Source organism: Portunus trituberculatus, chromosome 24 (assembly GCF_017591435.1).
Source record: "Portunus trituberculatus isolate SZX2019 chromosome 24, ASM1759143v1, whole genome shotgun sequence".
NCBI lineage: Eukaryota > Metazoa > Arthropoda > Malacostraca > Decapoda > Portunidae > Portunus > Portunus trituberculatus.
The window spans coordinates 11,197,832-11,209,712 of NC_059278.1; positions in this window are offsets into that span (position 1 = coordinate 11,197,832).

The window sequence follows — 11,881 nt, forward strand, 5'->3', positions numbered from 1 at the left end:
ACCTGAAAGCACGCATGGATCCATTGTATCACGGCGGCTTCCTTAGAAAGAGAAACGGGCATAGAAAAGGGAGAGAATGGATATGTGGATGGAATGCAAAAGAATCTTGTGCGGAGCTAATAGAGAGTTCTAAAATGTTAGACAGATATAAGCATGACGATGTAAGTGATGGCAACCATGCATTATACTGCGGCATGATATGTGTTATGTAGTTTTTTTAATGTAAGAGGGAAAGCCGGCCAAAAAAAAAATTAAAAAAGGCCCACTCGAATACCAGTTCCCTAAAAGATCTTCGCTTGAAAACTGTGATACATTTTTTCCTTGAGATTTGTGTACGATTAGACCATTATATTTACATTAAGAAGGGTCTATGGATATCAGAAAATTAATGGCCACAGTCTTCACGATTTCAATCCCACACATGAGTTTCTGAAGCTGTTTAAAATCACCAAATACTATGCAGAATGAAAATGGAAATGCGTCATGAGAGAGAGAGAGAGAGAGAGAGAGAGAGAGAGAGAGAGAGAGAGAGAGAGAGAGAGATGAAAAAATACATGTCAGTGGAAAAAAATATATACGTACTCCGTCACTTGTGGCGAGTCAATAGGAAGTGCTAGAAGAAAGTTTGATGAAATATATATATATATATATATATATATATAGAGAGAGAGAGAGAGAGAGAGAGAGAGAGAGAGAGAGAGAGAGAGAGAGAGAGAGAGAGAGAGAGAGAGAGAGAGAGAGAGAGAGAGAGAGAGAGAGATTAATTGATTGATTGATTGATTGATTGTTTATTATTACTTAAGTTTACAAAACATAACGGTCATAACAATTTTTGCTCTTCAATCTAGTCCATTGAGCTCACGGCTCCTTATGGACACTATGCTTTACTTGTTTGTGAGAGCAGTCGTGTCAAGCGGTATTAAAATGATTAATACTAAGAACAGTAACATCAGTAATGATGATATAATAAAATCAATATTGATAACAGATGAAAACAAGGGCACTATTACTATAAAAAACAATAATAACAACAATAATAATAATAATAATAATAATAATAATAATAATAATAATAATAATATTATTATTATTATTATTATTATTATTATAATAATAATAATAATTATAATAATAATAGTATAATAATAATGGAATAAGTAAATGAAAATATAGAATAATAACAATAATAATAATAATAATAATAATAACAATAATAATAATATATATATAATAATAATAATAATAATAATAATAATAATAATAATAATAATAATAATAATAATAATATCTATAACAACAACAATAATAATTACAATAATAACAATATTAATGAAATAATAATAATGATAATAGTAATAATGATAACACAAACAATGACAGTAATAATGACAACATGATTACTATTACAATAATATCATACATAAATGTGTTACATACAATACTTATATAGTTAGCAAACAATACAAAATGTTTAGTATGTACTTTTCAGCTTCACTTTAACTTGTATTTTGAATGAATTAACACCTTTGACTTTGGTATCTAATGGAATTTCATTCCACAGCTTGGAGCTTCGAAAAATTACACTTTCTTGTGTATGAGAAGTTTTACATAACGGTATTTTGAGCATGTTTCTGCGTCTTGTTTGAACGTTGGTGTGTTCAGCGTACTCAAAATCACAATACACATCATAAATATTTAAGCATTTGTAAACAAATGTAGATGTCTGATATGAGATTATACTCGTATCATTTACTTTTAAAATCTTAAATTCTTGAAAAATGGGAGCTGTATGTTCGAACCTATTACGTCTCTTAATAATTTATTTTGCGAGATGAATAGTTAGTCAATACAAGTCTTAAAAGTACCCCCTCCCCCCAACAAATAAAAGAACAGTAAAGTAAATGTAGGTATACTAAAGAATTATGAATTAATTTCAATTTACGTATTTCATATATTACACCTGTCATTTTAGATAATTTGTTGTTCACTTCTTCAATATCAGGTTTCCATTGCAATGTATTATCAATTGTAATTCCTAAAAATTTAGTCTCTTTAACTTGTTTCATTGAAGACTGATTAAACAAATAGTGTGTTTTCCCTGCATTTACGAGTATCTGTTTTGGTGCAAAAAAAGAAAAGAAAATACTAAAATAACACGTTTTCTTACTTTTACTTTGGATTATCTATATTGCTTTTCATCAATTTTATAGTTTTCAAGTATAACAATGTAAAATGACTTGAAATTAAAAAATTTTCAAGCGAAATTTTTTTAATTTTTTCATAAAACACCTAAAAAACACATATAAATGACGTTTTAACAAATATAATGTTTTAACTTCATATCTGAGTTTTGCTGCATAAAATAATGAAAACACCAAAATAACCCACTTTTGGACATTTCAGTTCCTTCAACAAATACTGTGTTTTGCCTGCATTTCTATGTTTTGGTCTTAAAAAAAAAGCCTAAAAACTACTAAAATAACACGTTTTTTGTAACTTTTACTTTGGTTTCTCTATTCTGGCTTGTTTTCATCAATTTTATTGTTGAATGTAAAATGACTTGAATACACAAAATTTTCAAGCGAGATAGTTTTTTTTCATGAAACACCATAAGAAGGCATTAATAAGACGTTTTAAAAATATAGTGTTTTCCTGCATTTATGAGTTTTGGTGAATAAAAATGCTGGAAAACACCAAAAATAACCCATTTTTTAAGATATTTCAGTTCCTTAAACAAATAATGTGTTTTGCCTGCATTTATTTGTTTTGCTGCAAACATTGCTGAAAACTAGTAAAATAACACGTTTTTGTTACTTTTCTTTAGTTTCTCTGTATTGGCTTGTTTTCATCAATTTTATCGTTTGAAGCATAAAAATGTAAAATGACAAATATACAAAATTTTCAAGCGAGATAGTATGCTTTTCATAAAACACCTTAAAAACACATAAATATGACGTTTTAACAAATACAGTGTTTTTCCTGCATTTCTAAGTTTTGGTGCATAAAATACTGGAAAACACCAAAATAACCCATTTTTGACATATTACAGTTCCTTCAATAAACAGTGTGTTTCGCCAGCATATCTGTATTTCGATGCAAAAAAAAAGCTGAAAACTACTAAAATAACACGTTTTTGTTACTTTTACTTTGGTTTTTGTATATTAGCTTCATTTCATCAATTTTATCGTTATGAAGCATAACAATGTAAATTAACAATAATTTAAAAAATTTTCAAGCGAGATAGTGTTTTTTTTCATAAAACACCTTAAAACACATATATAAAAAGTTTTGAAAAATATAGTGTTTTGCCTGCATTTTTGAGTTTTGGTGCATGAAATGTGGAAAACACATAAATAACGCATTTTTCGCATATTTCAGTTCCTTAAACGAATAGTGTGTTTTGCCTGTATTTCTGTTTTTTTTTTTTTTTAAACAAACCTGAAAACTTCTTAAAAACACCTTAAAAACACATAAATATGACGTTTTAACAAATACAGGGTTTATCCTGCATTTCTGAGTTTTGGTGCATAAAATACTGGAAAACACCAAAATAACCCATTTTTGACATATAACAGTTTCTTCAATAAACAGTGTGTTTCGCCAGCATATCTGTATTTCGATGCAAAAAAAAAGCTGAAAACTACTAAAATAACACGTTTTTGTTACTTTTACTTTGGTTTCTGTATATTAGCTTCATTTCATCAATTTTATCGTTTTGAAGCATAACAATGTAAATTAACAATAATTTAAAAAATTTTCAAGCGAGATAGTGTTTTTTTCATAAAACACCTTAAAACACATATATAAAAAGTTTTGAAAAATATAGTGTTTTGCCTGCATTTTTTAGTTTTGGTGCATGAAATGTGGAAAACACATAAATAACGCATTTTTCACATATTTCAGTTCCTTAAACGAATAGTGTGTTTTGCCTGTATTTGTTTTTTTTTTTTTTTTTTTTTTAAACCTGAAAACTTCTTAAACAACACGTTTTGTTACTTTTGCTTTGGTTTCTCTATTTTGACTTGTTTTCCTCAATTTTATTTTTTTTAAGCATAACAATGTAAAATGACTTTAATACACAAAATTTTCGAGCGAGATAGTTTCTTTTCATGAAACACTTCAAAATAACATAAGACGTTTTAACAAATATAGTGTTTTGCCTGCATTTTTTGAGTTTTGGTACATAAAATGCTGGAAAACACCAAAAATAACCCTTTTTTATATATTTCAGTTCTTTAAAATACTAGTGTGTTTTGCCTGCATTTCTGTCTTTTGCTGCAAAAAAAGTAGCAAATTACTAAAATAACACATTTTTTTACTTCTCCTTTGGTTTCTCTATATTGGCTTGTTTTCATCAATTTTATCGTTTAAAGCATAACAATGTAAAATGACTTGAATATACAAATTTTTAGAGCGAGTTTTTTTTTTTTTTCATATAACATCTTAAAAACAAATAAATGTGTCGTTTTAACAAATACAGTGTTTTGCATGCATTTTTTAGTTTTGGTGTATTAAATACTGGTAAACTCCAAAATAACCCATTTTTTACATATGTCAGTTCCTTAAACGAATAGTGATTTTTGCTTGCATTTTTTTTTTTTTTGGTGCAAAAAAAGCTGAAAACTACTAAATTAACGCGAATTTGTTACATTTACTTTGGTTTCTCTATATTCGCTTGTTTTCATCGATTTTATCGTTTTGAAGCATAACAATTTAAAATTACTTGAATATACAAAATTTTCATGCGAGATAGTTTTATTTTTTTCATTTTGCCTGCATGTTTTTTTTTTTTTTTTGCGCAAAAAAAAAAACTAAAAACTACATGAATCACACGTTTTTGTTACTTTTACTTTGGTTTCTCTATATTGACTTCTTTTCATTAATTTTATTGTATTGAAGCATTTTAATCAAGATAGTTTTTTTCTCATAAAACACATTAAAAACACATAAATAAGACGTTTTAACAGAAAGGGTGTTTTGACTGCATTTCTGAGTTTTTGTGCATAAAGTGCTGGAAAACACCAAAATAACCCATTTAATATCAATTTCTTTTTCATTTGATATCAATTTCTTTTTCTTAAACAAATAGTGTGTTTTGCCTCCACTTTTGTGTTTTAGTGCAAAAAATACTGAAAACAAATAAGATAACACGTTTTGCTTACTTTTACTTTGGTTTGTCTATATTGCCTTGTTTTCATCAATTTTATAGTTTTGAAGCATAACAATGTAAAAAGACTTGAATATACAAAATTTTCAAAAAAGATAGATTTTTTTTCATAAAACATCTTATAAAACACATAAATAAGATATTTTAACAAGTATAGTGTTTTGTCTCCATTTCGAAGTTTTGATGAATAAAATGCTAAAAATCACCAAAATAACCCATTTTTTACATATATGAGTTTTTTTTAACCAAATACTGTTTTCCCTTTATTTCTGTGTTTTAGTGAAAAAAGCTGAAAACTACTAAAATAACACGTTTTTGTTACTTTTAATTTGGTTTCTCTATATTAGATTGTTTTCATCAGTTTTATCGTTTTAAAATGACTTGTATATAAAAAATTTTAATCAAGATAGTTTTTTTTCATAAAACACCTTAAAAACACAAATAAATCGTTTGAACAAATATAATTTTTTGCCTGTATTCCTTAGTTTTGCTGTATAAAATGCTGGAACACACCAAAATAACCCATTTTTTAAATATTTCAATTCTTTAAACAAATAGAGCGTTTCCCATTTATTTTTGTGTTTTGTTGCAAAAAAAGCTAAAAACTACTAAATAACACGTTTTTGTAACCTTTAATTTAGTTTCTCTATATTAGCTTGTTTTCATCAATTCTATCGTTTTGAAGTATTAAATGTAAAATGACGAATATACAAAATTTTCAAGCGAGATAGGGTTTTTTTTCTTTTCATAAAACATCTTAAAAACACATATATAAGACGTTTTAACAACTATAGTGTTTTGGCTGCATTTCTGACTTTTGGTGCATAAAATGGTGAAATACACCAAAATAACCCATTTTTGACATATTTCATTTCCTTAAACAAATATTGTGTTTTGCCCGCATTTCTTTGTTTTGGTGGAAAAAGAAAAGCTTAAAACTACTAAAATAACACGTTTTTGTTACTTTTACTTTGGTTTCTTTTTATTGGCTTTTTTTCATCAATTTTATCGTTTGAAGCATAACAATGTAAAATAAAATAACTTGAATATACAAAACTTTCAAATGAGATAGTTTTTTTTTCATAAAACACGTTTAAACACATAAATAAAACGTTTTAACATATATAGTGTTTTGCCTGCATTTCTACGTTTTGGTGCATGAAATGTTCAAAACACCAAAAAACCGCATTCTTTACATATTTAAGTTCCTTCAACAAATAGTGAAGTTTGCCTGCATTTATGTGTTTTGTTGCATAAAATGCTAGAAAAAAAATAAATAATAACCCATTTTTTGACAATTTTCAGTTACTTAAACGAATAGTGTGTTTTGCCTGCATTTCTGTGTTTCACTGCAAAAAAAAAGTTGAAAAGTACTAAAATAATACGTTTTTGTTACTTTTACTTTGGTTTCTCTATGTTCGATTGTTTTCATAAATATTATCGTTTTGAAGCATAACAATGTAAAATGACTTCAATATACAAAATTTTCTAGCGAGATAGTTTCTTTTTCATAAAACACCTTAAAACATCTTAAGAACACATATATAAGACGTTCTAACAAATATAGTGTTTTCCTTGCATTTCTGAGTTGTTGGTGCATAAGATGCTTGAAAACACCAAAATAACCCGTTTTTTTTTCAAATATTTCAGTTCCTTAAACAAAAAGTGTTTCTGTGTTTTGTGTGCAGAAAAAAATGAAAACTACTAAAATAACAAAAACTGAAAGCTACTAAAATAACATGTTTTTGTAATTTTTACTTTGGTTTCTCTATATTTTCTTGTTTTCATCAATTTTATCGTTTGAAGCATAACAATGTAAAATGACTTGAATATACAAAATTTTCAAACGAGATAGTTTTTTTTTCCATAAAACACCTTAAAAACACATAAATGATATGTTTTAACAAATATAGTGTTTTGCCTGCATTTCTGAGTTTTGGGCCATGAAATGCTGGAAAATACCAAAATAACGCATTTTTGACATATTTCAGTTTCCTAAACAAATAGTGTATATATTTTGCCTGTTTACATGTATTTTGGTGGAAAAAAGCTGAAAAATACTAAAATAACACATTTTTATTCCATTTACTTTGGTTTCTCTATATTGGCTTGTTTTCACCAATTGTATCGTTTTGAAGCATAACAATGTAAAATAACTTGAATATACAAAACTTTCAAGCGAGATAGTTTCTTTTTCGTAAAACACCTTGAAAACACATAAATATGACATTTTATCAAATATACTGTTTTGCCTGTGTTTCTGAGTTTTGGTGCATAAAATGCTGGAAAACACACAAAAAAAACATTTTTGACATATATCAGTTCCTTAAACAAATAGTGTATTTTGCCTGCATTTCGGTGCTTTGGTGCAAAAAAAAGCTAAAAACTATCAAAATAACACGTTTTTGTTACTTTTACTTTCGTTTCTCTATATTGGCTTGTTTTCATGAATTTTATTGTTTTAAAGTAAAAATGTAAAATTAATAGAATTAACAAGATTTTCAAGGGAGATATTTTTTTTCTCGTAAAAACTTTAAAACACATAAATAAGATGTTTTTTTTTTTCAAATATAGTGTTTTGTCTGCATTTCTGAGTTTTGGTGCATAAAATGCTGGAAAACAGCAAAATTAACCATTTTTGACATATTTCAGTTTTGCCTGCATATATTGTTTTGCTGCAAAAAATGCTGGAAACTACAAAAAATAACACGTTTTTCTTCTTTGGTTTTTCCCTATTGACTTCTTTTCATCAATTTTATCGTTTTGAAGCATAACAATGTATACAAAATTTTCAAACGAGATAGTTTTTTTTTTCATAAAACATCTTAAAAACACAAACAAGACGTTTTAAAAAATATAGTGTTTTACCTGCATTTCTGAGTTTTGGTGCATAAAATGCTGGAAAACACCAAAATAATCCATTTTTTAACAAATAGTATGTTTTGCCTGCATTTCTGTATTTTGGTGCAAAAAATGCTGAAAACTACTAAATAACACGTTTTTGTTACTCTTACTTTCGCTTTTATATATTGTTTTTTTCATCATTTTTTTCGTTTTGAAGCATACCAATGTAAAATGATTTGCATATACACAAAAATGTTTCACAAAATATCTTAAAAACACACATATAAGACGTTTTAACAAATTGCCTGCATTTCGGAGTTATGCTGCATAAAATGCTGGAAAAAACAAAAATAACATATTTTTTTACATATATCAGTTCCTTAAACAAACAGTGTTTTTTTAATGCATTTCTGTGTTTTTGTGCAATAAACGCTAGAAACTACTAAAATAACACTTTTTTGTTACTTTTATATTGGTTTCTCTAAATTGGCTTCTTATTCATCAATTCTATCGTTTTGAAGCATAACAAGGAAAAATGACGAATATACAAAAATATCAAGCGAGAAAGTTTCTTTTTCATAAAACACCTTAAAAACACATAAATAAGACGTTATAACCAATATAGTGTTTTGCCTGCATTTCTAAGTTTTGGTGCATAAAATGCTGGGAAACACAAAAATAACCCATTTTCAAAATACTTCAGTTCCTTAAACAAATAGTTTGTTTTGCCTTGCTTTCTCTGTTTTGGTGCAAAAAAAGCTGAAAACTACTAAAATAACACGTTTTTGTTACTTTTACTTTGATTTCTCTATATTGGCTTGTTTTTCATTAATTTGTTTTTAAAGCATAACAATGTAAAATTACTTTAATTTACAAAATTTTTAAGTGAGATATTTTCTTTTTCATAAAACACCTTAAAAACACATAAATAAGACGTTCTAACAAATATAGTATTTTGCATTCATTTCTGAGTTTTGGTGCATAAAATTATGGAAAAACACCGAAATAAACAATTTTTCACATATATTGGTTCCTTAAACGAATAGTGTTTTTTGCTTCCATTTCTGTGTTTTGGTGCAAAAAATGCTGAAAACTTCTAAAATAACGTTTTTATTATTTTAACTTATGTTTTTTTCTATATTCGCTTGTTTTCATCAATTTTATCGTTTTGAAGCATAACAATGACTTGAAAAAACAAAATTTTCGTGGGTTTTTTTTTCATAAAACACCTCAAAAACATAAATAAGACGTTATAACAAATATAATGTTTTTTTTATGCATTTCTGAGTTCTGGTGCATAAAAAGATGGAAAAAAACAAAATACCCCATTTTTGACATATTCTAGTTCCTTAAACAAATAGTGTGTTTTTCCTGCATATTGTGTTTTGGTGCAAGAAACGTTTTTATTACTTTACTTTGGTTTCACAATATTCTCTTGTTTTCATAAATTTTATCGTTATTAAGCATAACAATGAAAAATAACTTGAATATACAAAATTTTGAAGCGAGATATTTTTTTCATAATACACCTTAAAAACACATAAATAAGACGTTTTAACAAATATAGTGTTTTCCTTCCTTTTCTGAGTTTAGGTGCAAAAAATGCTGGAAAACTCCAAAATAATCCATTTTTGACATTTTATTTCCTTAAACAAATAGTATGTTTTGCATGCATATTGTGTTTTGTTGCAAAAAAAACTGGAAACTACTAAAATAACACGTTTTTGTTACTTTTATTTTAGTTTCTCTATATTGACTTATTTTCATCAATTTTATCGTTTTCCAGCATAACAATGTAAAATGCCTTGAATATACAAAATTTTCAATCGAAGTAGTTTTTTTTCATAAAACACCTTACAAGCATATAAATAAGACGTTTTAACAAATATAGTATTTTGCCTACATTTCTGAGTTTTGGCGCATAAAATGCTGGAAAACACCAAAATAACCCATTTTTTCAGGCATTTCACATCCTTAAACAAATATTGTGTTTTACCTCCATTTCTGTGTTTTGGTACAAAGTAAGCTGAAAACCTTTAGTTATTTTTACTTATGTTTCTCTATATTGGCTTGTTTTAATCAATTTTATCGTTTGATGACTTGAATATACAAAATTTTCAAGCGATACAGTTTTTTTTTATCATAAAACTCCTTAGAAACACATAAATAAGACGTTTTGATAAATATAGTGTTTTACCTGCATTTCTGAATTTCGGTGCATAAAAAGCTGGAAAACACCAAATATCCCATTTTTGACATTTCAGTTCCTAAAACAAATAGTGTGTTTTGCCTGCATATCTGTCTTTTAGTGCAAAAAATTCGAAAACAACTATAGTACCACGTTTTTATTACTTTACTTTGCTTTTCCTATATTGGCTTGTTTTCTTCAATTTTATCGTTTTGAAGCATAACAATGAAAAATAACGAATATACAAAATTTTCAAACGAGATTTTTTTTTTTCATAATACACCTTAAAAACACATATATAAGACGTTTTGACAAATATAGTGTTTTCCTTGCATTTCTGAGTTTTAGTGCATAAAATGCTGGAAAACTCCAAAATAACCCTTTTTTTATATTTCAGTTCCTTAAACAAATAGTGTGTTTTGCTTGCATTCCTGTGTTCTGCTGCAAAAAAAGCTGAAAACTACTAAGATAACACGTTTTTGTTACGTTTACTTTGGTTTCTCTATATTGGCTTGTTTTCATCAATTTTATCGTTTTGAAGCATAATAATGTAAAATGACTTGTATATACAAAATTTTCAAGCGAGATAGTTTCTTTTTCATAAAACACCTCGAAAACATATAAGACGTTTTAACAAATATAGTGTTTTGCTTGTATTTCTGAGTTTTGGTGCATAAAATGTTTGAAAACACCAAAATAACCCATTTTTAACATCAGTTCCTTAAACAAATAGTGTGTTTTGCCTGCATTTCGGTGTTTTGGTGCAAAAAAAAACCCTGAAAACTACTAAAATAACACGTTTTAGCTACAGGTTGAACCTTCCAAATCCGGCAACCACCGGGCCTTAGACTTGCCGGACCATCGAAAATTCCGAACTATAGGTGGTCCCCAAAACACCCTCTATATACTTACCCTGTATTATACAAGTGTAGCTGTAACATTGTTTTGATATATGATAGTTGTACTTGAAAATATACATGCAGCAGTATATAGAAAAACACGTTGTTGTAAATTAAGTTCAGCATGGAAAACTTTTGCCTGCTCCATTATCATCTCGCCGGACACAGTGACGTTAAAAGCGCGCTGAAGCTTAAACCACTGTCTAAATCACTGTTTTTACCCTCCTTAAGTGTTCTATGAACCTCCATGTTCTTCTTGCTCTCACACTCACTGTAAAACTTGAGAAGTTGATTTTTCTGCTTTTTTATATCATACAGGGTTGATGAGCCAATTTTGTACTGTTGGCATAGGCTCCACACTGAAACACCTATATCTAGCTTCCTCAATAGGTCCACTTTCTGTTGCACTGAAATTGTCATATGTTTGCGCTTTGTCTTTGGTTCACATACAACACCATCACTTCCTGTTCGCTTGGAAGCCATGTTTAAGGGCAAATATTACAGAAAAAATTGTTTATGCACCTGGGCGGGGAATGCTTGCAATGAACGGCAGCGTGGTACTGATCCAAATTTGACACAGTACAGCGCCGCCGCGTCCTAGCGGTGGTCCGGCAAATTACTCCGGCCAATTGAAAAATTCCGGCAAACAAAAATTTGCCGGATTACAGGTGCTACCGGATAAAAGAATACCGGATTAAGGAGGTTCAACCTGTACTTTTACTTTAATTTCACTATATTGACTTGTTTTCATGAATTTTATTGTTTTCAAGTAAAAATGTAATA